This window comes from Python bivittatus, unplaced genomic scaffold (genome assembly GCF_059951505.1).
Source record: "Python bivittatus isolate LINGU-HERP-01145 unplaced genomic scaffold, Pbiv_v1 ctg000080_np1212, whole genome shotgun sequence".
NCBI lineage: Eukaryota > Metazoa > Chordata > Lepidosauria > Squamata > Pythonidae > Python > Python bivittatus.
In genome coordinates this window covers 80,567,382-80,590,250 of record NW_028277035.1, presented here as the reverse complement: position 1 = coordinate 80,590,250, position 22,869 = coordinate 80,567,382, and the positions used below count along the sequence as shown (strand labels likewise).

Sequence of the window (22,869 nt, the reverse complement as noted above, 5' to 3'; positions counted from 1 at the left end):
GAGGAGGGTCAGACCTGGTCAGTGCTTGGATGGGACACCACCAGGAAATCCTTTGGCTGGGAGCCAGAGCAGCATCCTGGAAAAAGCAAGGGCAGACCACTTCTATACTGCAGCCAAGAAATCTGTCTGGGTGTGCCCAGGTTGCTACCAGAGAGGAGCTCAAATTGAGGAAGTTTTTATTTCTTTTTTGAAGGGGCTCTGAGACACCCAGGGCTTTGGGGAGAGTGTATGCAGCCTCGGGATTTAAAAAAAAAAAGAACCCTGACACGTGCTGAAATGTATCATTCACATTTTACAACATCCTTTCTGGATATGTTGGGTTTGTTACTCCTGTAATCTCCAGCCAATTATGCAAACTGAGGTCTAAGACATTGGGCTGGCACCAGTCTGTACATCCTCCTTGACCTGCTTTTTGTGCCCTAAATGTAGCCGGTGCTGCAGTGTGGGTGAGTGAAGAAGGCACCAGAAAATGACCAGCTATTTGAAAGGGCTTTAGGATGCCATTTGAAGAAAAACGTAATTCAGAGCAAACCCTCTCTTTATGCCTGCGTCATTCTTCTGAGGTACTGATGACAAATCATTACCAATATCATTTGTGTCTGATTTTTGAAGAGAGCTGTGGCAGCTGAAATCTGCCAGGAAGCTCCGTAAACCCAGATATCTGCTGGTTGTGTGGAGGCTGGTGAGGAGAAACACAGAGGAATGCCAAGTTCCCAAGTACTTTTCTCTGTTATTTTTTTCATGCACCATGTGCCTGAAATCTTCCATTTCCCTCAGTTTCTAAGGCCAAGCCCAGCCTCAAATTAAGCTTTTTTCTTATAAAGTCTGCACGCTGGTACCAAAAGGTTCCTGAGGGGTACGACGACTTGATGCACTGCTCATGCTCAGCCTGTTTTGTATTTTAAAACGTGACATGGGCAGAGAGAGAAATTGCTAATAGTGTCGATTATTAATTGTGCCTGTGTTTTCAGCTTATGCCAAGAGAGATACAATCTGTTGGGGCTTTTGACAGCACTTAAGGATTAAAACACCTTCTCTGACCCCACCCCAGCTCAGGCAAGAGAGAGAGATCGAGAACAAGAGAAGTAGAACCATTTTGCCTGAACAACACTGCCCCCTCCTTAGCTGTTATTTTTATTTTTCACACCTCGCCCCCACAAAGCCGTGCACTCGCCTACAATTTATACTGCTGCGTGAACACACAGACAGATAAATGAGACAGCTAGCACTGTCAAATACTGAACAAGAAGATTTCATTTATGAAGCATCAAATTACCAAATATATGGCCGTCAGCATTTCAGTACAGGCCCGTGCATTACTTACCTTTATCTCCCTCGGTTATTTCAATTGACTGCAAGCTGACAGGAGCTGCAGCTTGAATAAGAGTCTGCTGAAGATAAAATATTGACCTGACTCTTAGTTTGTAGAGATTACTGGACCATCTTTTAGAAATAACAGCCTTTCCATTAGCGAAGCAAAGATCCTGCCCCGTAGTATGTCATATACAGACAATTTGTCACAGGGTCTCAGTGTTTATGTATACACACATGCAGGATTATTTTATAGTATGATTTACACGCAAGGTTCTCAGTTTCCTGTGACCAGATGTTTTCTGTGTAGGAACGCTATAATGTGCTGAGATGGCAGCTCCACCAAATTTTCCACATTAAGCTGAGAACCTGAGGCCTTGTGACATCCAGATTAGATTGTTGCAGCGTGCTCCGTCTCTGAAAAAGGGTTGGAATGGCTCAGAATGCAGCAAGAGAAGTATTAACTCATCACTTTGCTATTGCAATAACTACAATATTTACCAGTGTGCTCTGGAGCAAATTTAGGAATAGACTTCACTTGAAGGCCCTCAGTGGTCTGGAGCCAGAATGTTGTCAAAGGCCACTTAGTCAGTGCCTTTTGTGCCCAAGAAGAGACTAAGATTCCCTGCTTTATGAAGAATGGGAAGTGGGGAGTACAGACAGGCCTTCTTCACTACGATATCTAGAGCAGCTTGCCCCAAACCAATATCCCCTAGTATCCTGTTTGGGAACTGACCTCTCCACAACACTGAAGGGGACTTGCTTGGGGACGCTTGATCATGGAACAACCTCCCCAAACATTTTGGTTGCCTACGAGGGGGTCAGGAGAAAAAATGCTGCTGCCATTTTTTGTGTGCACCTCACACAGGATTTTGCCTCAACCATGGAGGTAGAAGTACATCAAGTTGAAACTGTGGTATTACCTCACCTTTTTGGAGAGCAATCATGGCTTGGCTTTTTAGGGAAGTCTTTGCATTCACTTCAGGTGGAGTGTTAAAATGATACTCTTCTACTGTTCTTACTTAGTTTGCCAGTTGTTTAAATTCCAGCACTGTAAATAATTTTCCCATTGCTTGAGCCAGCTTCCCTGAGAGACATGATCCCACGCATTTACTTGGAACAGCTTGCATCCTGCGATGATACCTTTAACACCATCAAACAACAACATGTGCCTATCCCAGGTCCTTCAAAAGGACTCAATAGGTGGATACAAATGCCAAATCCACTCCAAATGTCTGGCTGACTGTGCGACCAACCATAATAATTTATTAAACTTGTATGCCCTTTATCAAGTTTATATGATCCCCAATTCAATGCCCAGGAGTATCCTCAAACAGTTCTGGGACAAGCTGCCATGTGAAATAATGGAAAGCCTCCACCAAAATAGACAATATTGGGCAGAAGAACCAAGCAATGTGAAGCATCTCACAGTATCCCTATACATGTATGTGCTGTGTGTGGGTGTGTATGTATGTACATATGGGTGGCATTCCCATCACACTGCAGAAGTATCTCCTCAGTCACCAGCTAGGTTTTGCTGAGAGAATATTCTGGAGTTTACAGTAGTGGAAGAGGGTAGCCACACTTAGCATTTTTAGAGGTCTGCAACAGGCGAGGCAAGGACAGGCATAGGAGCCACAATTTACTTTTACTTTACTAAATTTGGTGAAGGGGTGATTTTTTTTTAAAAAAAAGTTAACTTTAACACATAGCTCATATTACACTTTTCTTGTCTTTTTTTGCCTCAGGATGAGAAGACCAACACTGCCATGTTTTAGCAACTGAAGTTGAAGTGGCTCTGGAGCAACAACACGGAGCTATATGCCCACCTGAGTTAAGACACAGTTCTGGATTAGGAGTAGAAAGACCAAATCCCCTAAATTATGAAGTATGGTGGATTGACTTTGAGTTCAGTTACTGTTTCTCAACCTAACTACCTAATTTATAGACAGAGGCATCCATGGGGTAAAGGTGTCAAAATGGCAGCAATAGCCAAAGCAATGCATGTAAAAAAGCAGCGGGGAGGGGGGGCTTCCATCACATGATTGTGCTTGCACCCACCATCTTGACTTTCTTGACATACACACAGACCTCATGAATGCCTTTGTTCATAGAATTTGGAGAACTAGAGGATATAAGAGATGGAAGTTCCTTGAAGGATGAATGAGAGAAATGCCATAAATGGTTATAAAATAAATATAATCAGTATTGCAGGCTTCTGCTGTAAAATTATAGCTTCTCAATTCTTAGCATCTGCATAAACCTCCTGGGTTGGCCCAAAAGTATGATCTGGAGCAGAATTCTAATCTATGAGGATTACAGAAATTTCAGCCTTATGCCTCTAAAATCATGGAGGACCACATAGATGTCTCATCTTTCATTTTGATTTGCTAACTGCGGCTTGCTGGCTTTCCCTCTACAAACAGATCCCTCTCTTTGTACCTCTCTCAGAACCTTTTAATAAACTCTTTATTTTGTGCTTAAAGCCCAACAGGCTAAGCAAAAACTGTAGGTTTAATGTAAAAATAACCCACTTTGCATTATATACCTGTTTTATGCAAAAGATCAAAGACTTTGGGCACCGAATGTAAACAGAGCAAGGAAGGGGAGAAGCTTTCTTGTTTCTGTCTTCATAGCGGTTGCCTTAGAGCAGTGTTTCTCAACCTTGGCCATTTTAAGATGGGTGGACTTCAACTCCCAGAATTCTGGCTGGGGAATTCTGGGAGTTGAAGTCCACCCATCTTAAAATGGCCAAGGTTGAGAAAGATTGGCTTAGAGTGTTGCTATTGTTTGCTGTGTAATGCTAAGCTACTGTTGCCTTTTAATCATGTTTTGTGTAAGTGTGGAGGTGAAAGCAAGATTATTGTTGTAAAATGAAGCTCTACATAAAAAGGCAAAGATCAAGCATATCAGGCAGACTAATCCACAGCTAGACAAGATGGCTGGTGTATTTGTGTTCGACTTATTTCATGACGTTCATTACTTGGATGTTTCATGGGTTCCATAACAAAACTAAAGAAGTTTTACTACAAAGTAAGCCTTTTTTAAGAGGTCAGACTTATTTCTGGATAAGCTGACACAGGATTGAATTTTTGGACTCTGAAACTTTCAATAGAGGAATTCCTTACACCCAACCCAAAACATCTTTTTAACACCCAAACTAAACATTATGTTCTTATCAAGATGTTATTCTACTAGGTCATAGGAATGCAGGGTCAAGTACTCAGAGTATTATTGGCTTGTACTGGCCATGCCAATGACGCATTATGATTACAATGAAAAGTTATATATTTCATAAAATAAATGCACGTGAAATTGCCTCCCATTTTAGAATCCTAGCAACTAGTATTCCAAGGTATGTTCTGGAGATACTATATGAACTGCTGATAAGCCTTCCTTTCCTTGATTTGTGACTCCTTCTCCTTTTAAGCCACCCAAATTATTTTTTTAAATTAATCATTAAAAAAAACAGAATACATTGAGTTACTTTTAACAAAAAGGGAAAGGGTTTTAAAAATCCTTTTAAATCTCTGAGTTGAATGCCAGTATGTCCATTGTTTTATTATTTAAAGATACATTACCTAACAGGAAAAAAGAAGAAAAGAAAGAGAAAAGAAAATTTTCTAAAAACATTATTGAGTAAATATTTAGTTTCTAACTTCCCCTTCTTTGTACTCTGGCTGATATACAATATTAAGTCATCGAAGTTGATGAGCTTCAACTACATCTCATGGCAATAAGTTCCTTTGTTTAACCATATGCAGAAGTATTTCCTTCAGTTTATCCTGAAAACCCCACTGTTCTGTTATTATGGGAAAGACAATGAATGACTAGACCCAATGAATGGGCTATGTCTGCTTAAACAAATACAGAACAGCAGTGAGCCGAACTAGGAAAAAGAAAAATTGGATAGTTCTCCGGACAGAAAGCCAGGTGGTGTGGAAGGAACAATATTTATGTTTACTTAACAGAAGAGCAGAATGGGTGGACCCTGCAGATGTTGCTGAACAACAGCCTTAATACCCCTCACCACTGGCCATTTTTGTTGAGAGTGCTGGGATCTGTAGTGTGGCAACACCTGGAAAGCAACACTTTTTCACATCCCTGGAGTAGAGAGATCTATTTTTCACATCTACTAAATTAAAGGTCTTGGAATATCCCTGTGATTAGTTCCACGATAGCTAAATAAGCATGCCTATTTGTAGAACAATCTCTCTGAAATAATCTTTGTGATAATACATGAAAGAATGAATCTAAGATCTGACCCAAATCTCACTATCCCAGGATATATTCAATTTCTATGGAGCAGTAGAAATGAGCTAATACCAACAACAGGCAGATGCTGCCTATCTGTGTGTGTGTGTGTGTGTGTGAGAGAGAGAGAGAGAGGGAGGGAGGGAGGGAGGGAGAGAGAGAGAGAGAGAGAAGTCAATCAACTGCCCAGTGCAAATCTTGTTTAATTACTAGGCTCCATTTTACATTCTCAACCAGCTTCCAAACATTTAAATGTTTCTGAACAGTGTGACTGGCATTTTAATGATACCTTTAATGCTTCCTAAATATACTTGTCCAAAAATAAAATTGCAGACAGATATGCAGACCTAATGGCAGCACTATGTACAATGTGCAGCCCTGAGCAATTTCACTGGCTTATTTGTGTTTGAGTTCTTGGTTCTTAAGATGAACAAGAGCCCAATGGGCTTCTTCCATGAAGCATTCACAGGCCCCTCAAAGAGCTTTGATTTCTGCAAATGCAAGAGGAATTCAGAAGCATCAGGCACAGAAGTAAAGATGCTTTCTTCTCCTGTACCCTCTCTCAGTTCTTGTTATACTTCTCAGTTCACACAGACAGGTGTGACAGAGGGAGTGTGAGTCAGCTCCCAGGGTGAGGAGAACTGTATCCAGTAGAAACACTGTTGTTAATGAAGCCAGAAAAGGGAGCATTTAGCTGATTCCTGCATCGGATGTATTCTCCAGCACATTGCCTGGGCACCCCCATCTATCTGATAAACCAAAGGTAACGACATGGTGCCCTCTAGATATTTTTGTCTACAACTCTCCTAATCTGTTTCCCCTGGCTATGAACTGACTGGAGCTGAAAGATAAAGTATCCAGAGAGCATCAACTGCTTTTGCTTGTTTAAGCTGTATTTGCCAGTTTTCTCCACTTTCACAGGCAGAATCACAACTTGACGTGTCCCATGTCCCAGTATTACTGTGACACAATAATCTGGCACTATATTTAGTTAGAAGCACCATTTGGGGAATGTTCACCTGAGGAGGTGAATGTGACTTTTATGCATTAAAAGAACCAAAGGGCAGGGGGGAGGGAGTAAAATAATCTCAGGCCCATGATATATAATGGAATCTACTCCTTGTTTGTTCCTTGTATTTCTATACCAAAATTGTTTTTCTAGCTAAAAACCTGTCCATGCATTTTCAACATCTGCCTATTCCAGGTCCTTGGGAAGGACTCGCTAATTGGATAAAAATGCCAAATCCAGTCTAAACAACTGGCTGACCATCCATCCATCCATCCATCCATCCATCCATCCATCCATCCATCCATCCATCTATCTTATATATATTAAACTTGTATGCCATCTCAACAACTCTGGGTGGTTCATAACAATCAAACAAAGAAATTGCAATAAAATCAATAAAAGATAAATATAAAAGATGACAAGTATGATGAAGAGAGGAGTCTCTCCAAAGGCCTAGGTGAAAAGCCACATCTTCCCAGCTTTTCTAAACCACAGCAGAGTCGGGGCCATCCAGATCTTGGGGGGAACCTTGTTCCAGAGGGCAGGCACTGCTACAAAGAAGGCACACTTCAAGAGCCCTGTTAAATGACATTGTTTAATCGAAGGAATCTGGAGTGTGCCAACATTTAGCCGCACTGCTAACATTTAACCGTGCACAAGAGAGAGGTGATAAATGCATATTCCACATTCCAGAAAAAGATGGTTATTGTTCTACATGGTACAATCATTTCATTTTTAAAATGTGCAGAAGCTATGAAAGATGGCACACAACTCTTTTCCTCTCCTCTACTTCCTGCCATGTTTTTGCTTTGCTTTCCTTTGTCTTTTCTTGGTAAGACGGAATAGTTATTGCAATTAAGAGACAAGGAACACCCTTTACCCCCAATCAGTTCTTGTTGAAATGACATGAAGAATGCAAAGAGTAAGATAACCCTAACACAAAAATGGCTTCCTTGTTTATATGGCCATGGGCAGAAGCTCTGCCACTTGTAATGACCACTTGAATTTTATTAATCAACTATTTCAGATAAATTTTAGTGGACTAACCTGATAATGAAGCTAATACCGAGGCAATGATTTTTATAATAATTTTATTAAAGATTACAATTACAACAATAAAAACTAATACAAACTAAAAAAAAGAATAAAAAGAAAAAAATCGAAGGTGCAGAAAAAAAGGAGAAAATAGAAAGAAACAGAAAAGAAAGAACAAATAAGAATATAGTAAAGAAAAAGAAAATATATAAAAAAGTGACTTCCTCCTTCATCACAAGAAGTATAAAAAATTTAGTAACTTATCACCCTTCTCTTAAAATACAACAAATGATCTCTTCTTCCCATATCCCACTGAGGCAATAATTTTTGAATCTGGCAGACATGATATTTCAGAAGGCTTCCTGGTTTGTGAACTTGGAAGATCAGAAAACTACAGATTTCTAAGTAGGCTGTAGGTGAAATTATTTTGGTCTGGGGTGCTGGGTGTCTCTTACTCCTTCTTTGCACTATTTCTCTCCTCTTTCTTCCTCTTTGAGAAATGAGGAAAAGGGGATGGAGGAAAGACCCATGGATGGAGGTATAAAAGAAGAACAAAGAAAATTCTGTCCCTTGATAAAGAGGTTATTCCTGGTGCACACTAAGCCAGGACTGCTGATAAAAATCAGTCAGTAAATCCTAGATTTTAACTGATCGGGCATTAGGACATCACACAACCTCTTCCTTCCCCCCCAAATACCCAAAAGATGGCAACAAAAGTTCCTGTTTTTCCTTTACTTGTTTTTTTCTTAGAAGGTATGAAAGATTCTTAAAATGCTAGTGCGAATTCCAAAGCATTTAATTGTTTTGTCTTTTAGTGTAAGGATAGACTGAGGAAGAATCATTCAACTACCCAGGTATGTGGTTCACTCTGTTATACTTTGGGGATTGTCCTGAGAAATTGAGAGATTTGTATTCCCACTCATTCATTTTGAAAATAATTTGGTACCATACTTTTTTCCATTGTACAGATTATCTATCTAAGGTGGGGCAACTGCAGCTGTCTTGTAACTGGGCAACATCCAAAATCCTCTTCCTCCCCCCCCCCGGACAACTTGGAAAGAAGTGGATGGATTCAGCAAAATAAAGCTTTCTCCGTGTGTGTGTTGTGTGCGTCTTTGTGTGTTCCTTCCAAATAGAAATCATGTCTTTCCACTTAGCTGTTCAGAACATTATTTCCCATGACACACCTCGCTGTAGCTCCAGACTAGCTGAAATTAAATCCATGAAATTTCATTTGGATGGAAATCTTATATGAGAAGGTAACCCCTTTTTGTGAGCTGTTTAATAGTAATCAGTCTGCAGAAGTCTGTTTCCGAATCTTCTGCAACACACCAGAGTGTTTCATTGGTACAGGGAGTCCCCAGTTGAAGAACGAGTTCCGTCCCCAAGGTCTGTCCTTAAGTCGAATTCGTATGTAAGCCGGAACAGCATTAGCGTATAATACTGTAGAAGTAGGATTGTGTATTGAACTCAAGCCATTGTGTATTTAATCCTGTGGTCTCTCTTCAATTAACTTGGAAGGCAAGAGGACTTTTCCCATTTTTCCAGTCTGCAAAACTGACTATATCCAAGAGAGGGAATTTGTATCCAGTTTTGGGTCACTAGAAGTATGGCCAAGGGAGCTATTATGTTTACTGCCTGATCAGCATACTCACTTAGTTTGGAGGAAATGGACTACTGGTTTCCTACTGCCCTGCCATTTTTTATTTTTTATTTTTTTTGGTCATCTGCTGACCAGCCTGACTAATATTTTTTTTTTTTCCCCCTGAGAACCAGACTGCTAGATTTCTAGGACTAACTGAAGTGGGAACCCAGTGATCTGCAAGAGATCACCAGGAGGGAAGAGGAAACCTAGTTGCTTCCCAATGATTTTGCTTACAGTTCCTGATTTTCTTTAGTCTTGAGCAGAATCACTTGGTGGCAGGGTTGGGGGGCGGGGGGTAAAGCAGGCTTTTCTTAGCCTTCCAGCAACCCAGTTTACAACTGCTGGTTTCTTAGCAATTGCTAGAAGGGTGGGGGATCCTTATCCAGATTGTGTACACCCATTTATGCTGCAAGCTAGATGCGCTTTCATGGGACTATAATCAATTCAACATAGTATATTTCCAAACCAATATACTATGGATTGCATTGTAAAAAAACCTCCTTAATCCACAAAGGAAAATAAGGAAGGTTGTTCATGAGGAGAACAAGAAAGGTATTAAGATCTTTAATCTGAACAAAATTACATTTTGAAAGCAACCAAGTTTCTTGAATGAAAATACCGCTGGCTTTTGAAGTTAATTTAATTCACTTTCCATTTAAGAAACTGCTTTGCACCATTGCCTAAAGCATGCTTTATAATTAGAAAATTGGTTACTAATTGTGCCTTTAAGCTTTATTAAAGGAACCTTGCTTAATGGTGTCCATAAAATTCATATAAATTGTGTTAGACCTGAGATAGCAAAGAGAAAGAAACAAAATTAGATTGTCTAAGGATTTCAGCTTTTATTCTTTATTTTAGATGTATTATTACTCATGTCTTACAATAAATTGCCTTCCCACATGCAGTAAAATTTGTAGCTGGCTTTCATATATAGCTTTTTACTAATTAGTATATTTTGGTTGCTACACTGGAATATTTCAGCAAGGACACTATTCAAACCTTGACTGCTGCATTATTCTGCAAGTTGTAGGATATAGTAAGACATCTTTTATAATAGTTTAATGAATTGATTTATTTTAAGGTCTCACTCAGACAATGTTATATTTCCTTTATACTAGAAAAAGTTTATCTTCAAATGTTATTTATGTTTTATTTATTTATTATTATATTTATTTATTTAAAAATCCTGTTTTATTTCAAATAAAATAAATCCATGTAGTTGGCGGGATTATAAAGATATTTCCTTCTAAGTTATTAGAATATTACTTGCTGTTTTTATGCTACTAAGAGCATAACTTGATGCTTCAAATATAATTACATTATTCATGAAGATTTAGGAAATTCCTGTATGACAGATGGACAGCATTAAATTAAGTAAGGGCACCATTTAGCAATAAATAACTGATAATGAAGTATCTTTATGGAAATACCTTTGAATGGAATGGAATAGTATTTTTTGTTGTGGTGGTGGTAACAAGCAGAGCTTTATACAGAATAGCAGTGCAATGACAGCATAGGCAGATCAGGGTGCCAGTGGTCATAGATAATGGGAGTCATATTGCAGAAGTATCTGGAAGACCAGAGGTTCTCCACCCATGATCTTGTTCATACTTTTGCCTATATAAGAAATCCATTGAAAGTTCTTAATGCTTCCTAATAGGCTTTTTAAAAATTAATCTGTTACCGTCAACTGCCTTTATCTGGGTGCTCTGACTGTAATAAACTTTCATTCAGTCAACTCCCTTTATGTTGCTCTGATTAATGAATCTGATTTATTTTAACTGTTTTGGATACAAATGTGGAACATAAATAAACCTGAATACTGTATGTTACTGTAGGTGAGCTTTACTTACAGATTGATATCTAGATTATCTGTAATTTCAGTGATAGCTCTCCTGACATTAGGAACGTAAGAACTTCTTAATACTACTGCTCCATTTACATCAGTATTGTTGCAAATTGGCAGTGTCACTCCAGGTCTTCAGACAAGTTTTTTTCCTGGCCTGACAGAGCTGAGGCTGCACCTTCTATGTGCAGCGTAGATACTCTACAACTGCCTTATCATTCTACTAGCTTTGAACCCAGAGAGATTCAGTTGTATCATCCTGGATGGTGCATATATGATCTAACATATCACCTGAACAATGTTCTGAAAATCTGGCCTTGCATATTTCAGAAGCAGTCAGAGATCTGAAGAGGATTGGCTACCAAAATGTCAACATATAAAGGATGCTTGTTGAGACCAGTAATAAAAGCCCCCTTCCCTTGATAATTTTTTCCCCTCCTCAAAGCCTGTTAGATGAAGGTTGATGGATCTCTGATCTAGCATACAAATGTCACCTTGGGAAATAGGCCGGTTACCATTATCCTTTCATGGACTTCTGGAAAGGTCAGCCAGCAAAGTCGAAGAATGCTTGTTACACATTGCATTTCTTGTAGTAACAGTGAATAACAAATCAAAGGTGGTGGGGTTTTTTTTCCTTTAATCACTTTGCTGATACAATCAGTTCTGTGGAGACCTTGGGGTTCTCTGAGCTTGGTTGTTTTCTTGCAAACATTTCATTACCTGGCTAGGTAACATCTTCAGTGGACTCCACAGTTCAACCCTGAGCTACTATTGGTACAATCAGTTCTCATATGTCTACAAAGGCCAGTGCACTCTCAAAATCCATCCTGCTCCCTTACACTGGAGAGAAATATCCTTATTTAATCCACAATGGAAGAGGGTCAACACAATCTTGAGGACATTTAACAAATGTAGCAGCTGTATATTACCCATTTACAAAATGAGTCTATGCTTCAATTATAGACATGGCTAAACCATTTTATACCCTTATGAAAAAATGCCTTGCCAATATGTTGGGTAGGCAGGAGGTGGACACATGCATTCCCACACAGCAGTATCCCAGGGTGGATACTACTGGCACGATCATAGCATCAATGCACAGGGCCCAAAATAATAAAATATGAGTAAAGAGCAGTTGTGAGATAAGAAAAGCAAACCCTCCGCTCATTTGGTTCAATCCAGCCCCTTGCAGGTGTGGAATTTGTGGGTAATCCTACGAAGGACAGATGCAACGAAACAGGAGTTTAACTAATACAATTTGTGACTGCTTTCAAATGCTCACAAAAGCTCCTTTTTATTTGGATTGTAATATTCTGAAACTTGCTTGACAGTTAACTTTGCTGAGTTAAACAGCAATGGAGGGTTGAATGCTGTGATTTTTCTGCCAAGGCAGCTATTTTCCTATGTACAGTTCCTTTCTCAATCTCATCCACAAAGCCTGCTGTCTTCAAGGATCTGCCTGCACAGAAACATACGGTAAAGGTGAAGAATGTCATTTTTCAACCTGAGAGCTGAATTATAATTTCAAAATGATCCTGAGGGCTGCCTGCTGGTGGCGGTGGGTCCAAATAAAAAATGGGAAGGGTACAAATCAAGGGGAGCATCTCTAGAGAGGTGGCTGTGGTTCTCCTTTCTTTCACAAGTTTTGGAATAATCCATTTGACTCATAACGAAGAACAAGAAGCAGCACTAGTGCCAAGATTGTGCGTGTTTACGTGAAGTCAGTGTCAGGTTCGGTCAGCACGAGGGTTCAGGGAAGCACGGGGCTGCAGGGAAGCTCGCAACCAGACCACGCGGAATCCACCGGCGGTAGCTAGCGGGGAAAAGAGGAACCGAAAGCGCCGCTAATTAACGAGCCACCTGCGGCCAGCTAAACAGGAAAACCGCAGCGGAAGCTTTTAATTACGAACTGATAACGGCGCGAGCAAGCAAGGAACGGGGCCGCAGGGCAGCGAAACAAGATCGCAACGCAGCACAGAACCCGCGGGTCTGCACGTAGCAGGGAGGGGCCAACCCAGCCGGAGGGGGACTGGCAATCAAGGACAATGGACTCTGACCGACCCTGCCATCATGAACGATCGGGGGGACATTGGGGGGCCTAATAGCCCACAGCCGCAACGCGATCACGAGGCGGGAAAAAGCGCGGGAAGGGGGGAATATAACAAGTGATGCAATTGTACCAAGCCAGTCCTGGCTTTGCTTGTGACTACTACGTTACGCATGAGTAAACCTTCTTTGTGAACCACACGTGTCACGAGAGTTTCTCTGTCGAACGGGGCAAATCTCACATAAAGCCAGGACTCACCGTCAGCGCTACCCGGTACCACCGAGGAGCGTTTTCTTTCTCAATACAGGCATGACCAGCGACGAGGAATCCGTGGGTCAGCTGGAGCGCGAGGGATCCAGGCTTGCGGAAGGGCGGTCGGAGCCGCCCGGGAGCGACAGGGCAGCGGCCAGGGCCGGGCGCACTCCATCCGAGCGGTGGTCGATGGGCGTGAATCAAGGACCAGACGATTCGGGCGTTACGATGACCCGGGGTTCGGGGTTCCGGAACCGTGAGTGGAGCGAGAAATTCGCCCGACTAGAGGAGAGAGTCGAGCGACGCCTAGACGCCGTGGAGGCGATGCTCCAGACCCTACTACAGAGAGTGGGGCCACCGGCGGTGAACGAGGAGGCGAGCGACAGGGGGGGCGGTCCGACACCCCCGCCGGCACCACCCACGGCGCCCCGGTCGGAGGACCAACGGGCGGCAGACGCCCTGAGACTTCGAGGTATCACTGGGAAGTTCTCAGGGGACCCCGAACAGCTGCCGCACTTTCTGACGCACGTCAGGGGGTTCATGCAGAGGGGTGGTCACCTATTCGCTAGAGACGAGGACAGGGTATCCTACGTGGCCGAGCTGCTAGATGGCCAAGCCGCCAGCTGGGTGATCGGGCTGTACGATGCCAACGCGGCGGAACTACGGAGTTTCCCGGACTTCATGCAGGCGCTCCGGGACAGATTCGATGACACATTGAGCGCCAAGCGGGCGGAGGACGACATCCTACAATTCAGGCAGCGGGGCAAATCGGTATCGGAATATGCCCTGGAGTTCCGGAGGTTGGCCGAGAAGCTCGCGGACTGGCCGGAGTCCCTGAAGGTGAAGTATTTTAAGAGGGGACTCAACCCAGAGATCCTGGAATGGGCACTGGGGCGGGACGACCCGGCCACAGTGAAGGATTGGATCTGGCTGGCCGGAACGGCGGAATCGGCGTGGCGGCAGATCCAACAGAGCACAAGACGACGGGACCAGACGAGGGACCGGCCGAGGGAGAGGACCCCCGAGGAGAGACGGAGCGGTCGACGGCAGTCCACCGGGAGGCGAGAGGTGACCAGAGCCCCGAATCTGTGCTTCCGATGCGGAGGCAGAGGCCACCGAGCGGCGCAGTGCCCGACGGAGCGGGAAGGCGCCCCACCACGGCCCGAAGTCAAAACCCCGCGTGCGAACGGGAAAAGGACCGGTGACCGACCGCGGAAGGGGGCAGTGGCGGCGGTGACCGAGAAAGGACGCGGGGGGTGGTCGACCCCGGAGACAGCATCCTCCGGAGAGGACTCGGAGCCGGCGGGAAACGAGGCGCGCTCGCACTGAACGGCGTCCCAGTGCGAGCAGGGGAGTCGAGGCGCGCGGACCCAATAGGAGACGAGGACTGCCCACCGTTCCGGGTGAGGATACACGTCCGGGGGTGAGATCCGGAGGGAGGCGCAGCTACGGGCGCTACTGGACTCGGGCTGCACCCACTGCTTGATGCACCCAGCGGTGGTCTCGGGGCTCGGGCTACAGCTGAGGCGCCTCCGGGAGCCCATTTCATTCAGCCAGTTAGATGGCACGCTGGCAGGGGGGGGGCCAGCTCAGTATTACACCGAGCCGGTCCAGATGACGATCGGGAGTCACCGGGAAGAACTGAGGTTCGTGGTGGTCCCGGTGGCCGACTACGCGGTGGTACTCGGCTTGGCGTGGCTGCGGCGGCGGAACCCACGAGTCGACTGGACGGCGGAGGCAGTGCGGTTCGGGGTCGACAGACCGGCGAGGGGCGAGAGCAGAGGGGACCGAGCCGTGGAGATGGAGGCAGCCGCAACCACCGGCGGACAAGCGGAGGGTCCGGGACACCGGGAGACGGGGCGAGAGCAGATGGGGCCCGAGACCCGGGCGGCAACAGCAACAGCAGCAGCAGCAGCGCCGGGACCCCGGAGACCCGCCACGATCCCGAGGCGAGGGAGGCAGCGGCGACTGGCGAGGCAACCGCAAAGCGAGGGCCGGACCCGGGGAACCCCCGACGGGCGGCGGAATCCCGAGGCAGTATCGAGACCTGGCGGCAGCGTTCGGGGAGAAGGAGTCTGACCAGCTCCCACCACACCGGCCCAGTGATTGCGCCATCGAGCTAGAGCCAGGAGCGACCCTGCCTAAGCCAAAAATGTACTCCCTGTCGAGGAGGGAGATGGGAGCCCTGCGCGAGTTCATAGACAAGAACCTAGCACGGGGATTCATCCAACCCGCGAAGTCACCATTAGAGGCCCCGGTGTTATTCCGGGAGAAGAAGGACGGCTCGCTCCGTATGTGCGTAGACTACCGGGGGCTGAACGCAATCAGCACGGAGTACAAATACCCCCTCCCCCTGATGAAGGACTTGATGTCGCATCTGTCGAAGGGGAGGGTGTTCACAAAACTGGACTTGCGCGAAGCCTACTTCAGAGTTAGGATCCGCGCAAAAGATGAGTGGAAGACGGCGTTCAACACCCCGCTCGGAAGCTACCAGTTTTCCGTGATGCCGTTCGGATTAAAAGGGGCCCCGGGGGTATTTATGCAGCTAATTAATGAGGTGCTGCACGACCTACTCTACCGGGGCGTCCTGGTCTACCTGGACGACATCCTCATCTACACCGAGACCCTGGCGGAGCACGTGAGCCTGGTGCGCACGGTGCTCCAGAGACTGCTGAAGGCACAGCTGTACGCAAAGCTCTCGAAATGCGAGTTCCATCGAGAGCAACTAGACTACCTCGGCTACCGAATATCCAGCCGGGGAATTGAGATGGACCCGGCGAAAGTAAGGGATGTCCTGGGCTGGGAAGCGCCGCGAACCCGGAGGCAACTCCAAAGCTTCCTAGGGTTTGCGAACTTCTATCGTCAGTTCATCCCGAACTTCGCCCAAATCGCCCTTCCCCTAACCGACCTGCTAAAAACCAAGGGCACTGGGAAACCCCCAAGCCCAGCATGGCACTCGCGTGGACTGCAGAATGCCAGGGGGCGTTTGAGGAACTAAAACAGCGGTTCACCGCGGAGCCGATCCTGCGCCATCCCGACCCAGACCGGCGGTTTATAATCCAAGTGGATGCATCAGACGTGGCAACGGGAGCAGTCCTGCTCCAACCCAGCCCGGAGGGGGCCATCCACCCGTGCGCCTACGCCTCCCGCAAATTCACCGAGACGGAGAGGAGGTGGATGGTGTGGGAGAAAGAGGCGTACGCGGTCAAGTGGGCGCTGGCCACGTGGAGGCATCTACTGGAGGGGGCAACTGAACCGTTCGAGGTGTGGACGGACCATAAGAACCTCGAGGCCCTGAAGACCCCGCGTAAGCTATCCCCCAAACAGGCACGGTGGTCCCAATACTTCGGGAGGTTCAGGTTCACACTGAAACACATCCCCGGGAAGCGCAACTTCTTAGCGGATGGACTGTCTCGCATGCCCCAACACGCCAGCCTACGGGAGGAGATCATGGACTCTGTCATCCCCGCCAGCAGGCTGGCTGCAAAGGCGGTGACCCGAAGCCAGACCAAGGGGGAGCGACGGGACGCAGCGTCTGAAGTAAGGCAAGGGTTCGCGGAGGCAGCGGAGCGGGACGGTTGGCTCAAGCAGAACCGAGAGGCGCTAACCGGCCAAGAGGGGTTGTGGTGGCACGAAGGAAAGCTGTACGTGCCCGAGGGTTGCCGACGGGAGGTCATGGAGAGAGCCCACGACAGCCGGAGCGCGGGGCATTACGGCTTCGTAAAGACACTCCACTTAATCCGGCGGCAGTTTTGGTGGCCCACGCTCCGGAAGGACGTGGAGGCGTACTCGGGGGGTTGCCCGGTGTGCGCAACAGCGAAAGGAGCCAAAGGCAAACCTAGAGGCCTACTCCAGCCGGTAGCGGAACCCGACGGCCCTTGGCAAGAGGTCGCCATGGACTTCATAGTGGAGCTCCCGGAGAGTAAGGGGAAGACCGCCATTTGGGTGGTCACGGACTTATTCTCCAAACAAGCGCATTTTGTAGCGTGCCGGCGAGTCCCCACGGCCGAGGGGCTGGCGAAACTGTTCGTGCAACATGTCTACCGACTCCACGGCGCACCTCGACGTATCGTCAGCGATCGGGGCGGCAACTTCATCGCGCGGTTCTGGCGGGAGTTCCTGAAGCGGGTGGGGACGAAACAAGCCCTATCCTCCGCGGCGCACCCGCAGACGGACGGAGCCACGGAACGCCTGAACGGGGGCTCGAACAGTACCTGCGCTGCTACGTGGGGCACCAACAGGACGATTGGGCGGAGCTACTACCATTCGCGGAGGTGGCATACAACAACGCCGTCCACAAGAGCACCGGGTTCTCTCCGTTCAAAGTAGCCACCGGGAGAGAATTCGTCCCCATGCCGGAGCTGCCTCAGCCGGAATCCCAGATCAACTCCCTGGACGCCTGGTTCGCCCAAATCGACGAGACCCGGCGAGCGGCGCACGCGGCATTGCAAAGAGCCAAAGCCGACTACAAGAAGCACGCGGACCGCAAGAGGCTCCCCGAGGAAAAGTGGAAAGTGGGGGACCAGGTGTATCTGTCAACCAAAAACCTAAAGACGCACCAGGCATCGAAAAACTCAGCCCGAGGTTTGTGGGGCCGTTCCCCATTTCGGAGATCATCAATCCGGTGACCGTCAGGCTGACGCTCCCGAAAAGCCTCGGGAAGATCCACCCGGTGTTCCATTGCAGCCTGCTAAAGTTGCACCAGCCGGGGAACGCCTGGCACAAGGCGGAGGGAGTACCACCACCCATCATGGTCGGGGGGGAGCAGCATTTCGAAATCAACCGGATACTGGACGCCCGGAGGCACAAGGGGCAGACCCAGCTCCTAGTGCAATGGAAACATTTCCCCAAGTCCCACAGCGAATGGGTGAGTAAAACCCACATAAGGGCGCCGGACCTAGTGCGGGACTTTTACAGTAAATACCCCGGGAAGCTGAAATAGGACCGAGGGGGGGGAGTTGTCGTCAGGGGGGCGGCATGTCAGGTTCGGTCAGCACGAGGGTTCAGGGAAGCACGGGGCTGCAGGGAAGCTCGCAACCAGACCACGCGGAATCCACCGGCGGTAGCTAGCGGGGAAAAGAGGAACCGAAAGCGCCGCTAATTAACGAGCCACCTGCGGCCAGCTAAACAGGAAAACCGCAGCGGAAGCTTTTAATTACGAACTGATAACGGCGCGAGCAAGCAAGGAACGGGGCCGCAGGGCAGCGAAACAAGATCGCAACGCAGCACAGAACCCGCGGGTCTGCACGTAGCAGGGAGGGGCCAACCCAGCCGGAGGGGGACTGGCAATCAAGGACAATGGACTCTGACCGACCCTGCCATCATGAACGATCAGGGGGGACATTGGGGGGCCTAATAGCCCACAGCCGCAACGCGATCACGAGGCGGGAAAAAGCGCGGGAAGGGGGGAATATAACAAGTGATGCAATTGTACCAAGCCAGTCCTGGCTTTGCTTGTGACTACTACGTTACGCATGAGTAAACCTTCTTTGTGAACCACACGTGTCACGAGAGTTTCTCTGTCGAACGGGGCAAATCTCACAGTCAGCACAAGAAGCAGCCCAAAACCTAATCCTTTGCTTACTGAGAAGTAAGGCTGAACATCAGAGCAAGATCCCACCATTGTGGAATAAAACCTTTGTCTTGGAGAATTCTTGCATTTCTAGTCAAATTTCATATGCACAGAACCGTAGCAATCTGTAGAGGGCAATGACTTTTATTGGCACCTGGTTGGTCATTATATACATGTACTGACATGATTATGAGGTCATCTGAGTACTCCTGAATACAGAATCAGCTGGGTTTGCTGACCTCAAACACAGACCTCTCTCTGCAGACTTGCAGACAGTATGCTACATCAAAAACTCAGGTGCAATCAAGAAACTCAACTTACACAATGCTATTATAATGCAGCAGAGCATTATATAGTATCTATTTTACTCCTATGGTACCATAAAAATGTATTGTTATGAGATAAAATAAAATAACTCTTTGTTGATTTGTTAGATTATAATAATAGGATTTATTTCATCAATTAAAATCCTGTACAGTTTTTCTTACCCATCAGCTTAAATGGATTTGCAGAAACAATTAAGTAACACCAGAGGAGGGGAACACCAGCCTCAGTATAACAATTAAAAGAGCTGAAAAAGTATTTAAACCCACACTCTGTAATTCAACTAACCACACAACATCAAAGCATGGAAAGTATTGAAACAAGTTCATTATGAGGAAGATTTTCTGCCTCTTTCCTGAATAGGAGCTGTACTGGCCACTTGTAGACTTCCTTGGGGAATCAAGGTCCTGTCACCAGTCACAGCACCTCTCATATCATATAAAACCTCTAAATATCTAAATGGATATCTAAAAAAGATCATATGCAAGCTTTGTAGAATTTGACTATGGCCAGTATTTCTACAACATACATTTTAAACCTCCTGGTGACTGTATGACTATTAGCGTGTTATGGTGTGAATGGTTATAGTGAAGATCATACAATCTACCCAGGAATTCTGTTTCTGATCTTGTCTCAGAATCCAAAGTTTGGATCTTGTGACTTGTACTGTGGAGACCAATGGGTGGAAATCAAATTTCCTGAGCCAGAAAATAAGGCCTTTGGAGTATTATCATCAAGAGGATTTAATGAATCTCTGGAACTACCCAAAGCTAACAAAAGGGTGTGTTCATTTGCATATGTAAATACATATGGACAAACTTAAAATAGTCAACTGACTACAACTAAGCCTGAGCAAACATATTTATAACAATGACAATGTACATACACACCCAAACAAGCACACAGAAGTTAGGTTCTCATGATAAACTTCCTTCCCCAGAAGTATGGATGGGCCCATCCCTATTTTCTTTTCATATACAAGTTAAATCTATTCTGTTCCAATGTATTCTTGGCCCTTAATTGCTTATGTGCCTTAATTGTAGGATCTTAATTCTTATTTATCGCCTTTTCTTTCTTTTTTCTTCCTTCACATTGTAGGTTTTCCCTGTTGTTACCTGGCCAGAGTCTGTCAGGATTGGAGTGGAATCTAAATATTGTTAAATAAATAATGATGTTTGTTTAGCCATGGGTTGCTAAATGAGCCACAGTTGCTAAGATTCATGCATCACATTTATAAACCCACCATGACTAAGTTCAGACAACATGCAGAGTCAAAACCAAACAAATCCAACCAAGGTTTGGAGAACAGCCACTTATCAAAACTTCTAAAATTTAATGAAGCCAATCATTGTAGCCAAGCCAAACGGTCTGCTCCAGAATGGGTTCATTCTCCAAATAAATATTGTGCTTATTCCTGTTCTCTCTAGTTAGTGCTGCCTGTTCCATTTGTAGAAACTCAGCATGTTTTCTTACAGGATCTTTCTCATCCTTACGTTTAAACTAAAGATGGAAAGCTATGGTTTTGTACTGAACTATATATCCTTCAGTCTTACCAACCACTACATCTTTCCCAAACCTACTAGGGCTACCAGATCAGTACTATACTGCAAAAATCTGGGCAATCATTAGGGGGCCTGAAAAAGACACGGAAAACTCTAACGTTTTGCTGCCGACTATTGTAGATGCAAGCTAGATGCAAACTGTATCTATCTAGATGTTTGCAGCCCAGATTTGGTAGATCTACAAAGCCAGCACTGCTCTATCATAACTATGATCTCAACACAGTGCACACACAATATGTAAGATTCTCAGTTAGAAATATATGCAAAGAAGAAGATATATAGCACATGTGCACCCACTCACAGACTTTGTGACAGCACTTCGTTTAGCAATACCTTACATCATAAATTACACATAATTTTGTTGCATAATTAACCCAACTCTGGTGTCTTGTAAGATTATCTGCACACAGCAAATACAGCTTAGGTAGTGCCCCTCTAAATCTCTAAAGGTTGTCCAGCTTCAAAAGGCAAGACAAAAAGACATCATCTGGGTCCAGGGAATGAATGTGAAATAAAAGTAACACCTCAAATACTTTTTTCCAAGCAACTGGTCAGCCAAAAGGGTTTAACTCAGCCCAGCTCAGGACAAAGCTGACTTGGTTACATGGCTACCTGGATACCTGCTGCTGAAAGAGGCCCATTTGCCACTAAACAGCTAAAGTTGGTTTGCTGAGCAGGAATATAAATCTGTCAGCATCAACGTTCAAAAGCAACTGCCCGTTTGGTGCAGTTATTTTTAGACCTGCATTCTTAATATCCACCAAAGAGCCATGCAAGTCTTGTAGTACGGAAGGGCTGCATCCGTTACTAGGGAAAAAATTAGAATTAATATGTTTTGGGAAATGGGAGAAAGATCAGAATTGCAGTAAAAGCAAAAAATGAATAAAGCATGGGTGGTGGTGGGGGGGAAGGTAACAAACGAAGAAAATATGGTAAATGTCCATAGGAACTGGCCATTTTTCATGAAGCTGAAAATTCACTTGAACCGAAATACAAGATTAAACCTGCAACAATGAATCCTGAGCATGTAGCTATTCAGAAGGAAGTCCAACAAGGTTCAGTGGGATTTATACTGAGGGAAGCACATTCAAGCAGCTGTCTTCTACCTCAGTTCAGCATATCCCCCTATCTTCTTTTCAGCCTGCCAAAGCCCCTCTAAAAAGTCCTGAACTGAAAATTTAAGTGCAACAGACTGTGAACATTTTATCTACATGAGAGCAATCATATTCGCTGTACTTAAGTAGTTAAAGTAACTTAAGGCCCAGGACCACTGCAATTCGGTGTGCAAATTGTGCATCGCACAAGAGGGCCACTTGAAGGGGGCCACTTTAAAGTAACAAAAAGAGGAGATACAATATCAGCAACACAGGGTTGTTGACTTTGTGCTTGCACAATTGGCCAGTGAGACCCATGATGGAACCTACACCCATAGGCCCTCACATAATTATATTTAATTACATTGAATAGTTAAAAAAAATATTTTTTTGTGAAGGGTGCTAAAGGGAATTCTGACCACGGGTACCTTGTATGCTAGCAGTGACCCTGTTAAGGCAGAATGCCCTATGGGCAGAAAGCCAGGAAGGATGTACAAGAGAAAAATAAAACACAATTGCAATTAAATTTTAAAGTGAATTAATCGATTTTAGGGTTGGACCTGGTCTCATCCACTTTTTAAAGTGCAGCTTTCAGCCTGTCACTCAGAGTCCAAGCTCAAAAAATGATGTGAAGTAAGTAGTAACTGGTATAAGGACCAGCACAAGGATCGTGCTGTTGATGAAGAACTGGATCGCTGAATTTTCTCCTCTGAATTTTACTGAGCAACCTGGTCATGTACAACCTATTTGGGGAAATACTAGCTGGTAAGGAGAGTTACTGATATTCCCCAGCAGAAAGAAGCCAGCAACAGTCTAGACACTCAGTAACTGGACCTGCTATTTAGTGAATCTGATTTCCATGTTGTATTATGGAAAAGAAGAATTTTCTTTCCCAAAAGGAAAAGGGAGGGGACTTGA

The 22,869-nt window shown here is 45.4% G+C and overlaps 1 protein-coding gene and 1 long non-coding RNA gene across 4 annotated transcripts in view; one reads left to right on the top strand and one right to left on the bottom strand.

The window, feature by feature from the left end:
- Positions 1–13,152, top strand: part of LOC148216747 (uncharacterized) — a 65,762-nt gene extending 52,610 nt beyond the window's left edge. The window contains exons 4-6 of one of the 3 annotated variants that reach the window (XR_015794969.1): positions 3,060–3,199; positions 8,425–8,463; positions 8,578–13,152. This is a non-coding gene — a long non-coding RNA (uncharacterized LOC148216747). The remainder of the gene's footprint in view (positions 1–3,059; positions 3,200–8,424; positions 8,464–8,577) is intronic. The other 2 variants (XR_015794968.1, XR_015794967.1) reach the window with 2 other exon arrangements.
- The window catches only part of PRICKLE2 (prickle planar cell polarity protein 2), a 301,204-nt gene that overhangs the window by 191,223 nt on the left and 87,112 nt on the right, over positions 1–22,869 (bottom strand). The gene's annotated exons all lie outside the window — the stretch shown is intronic.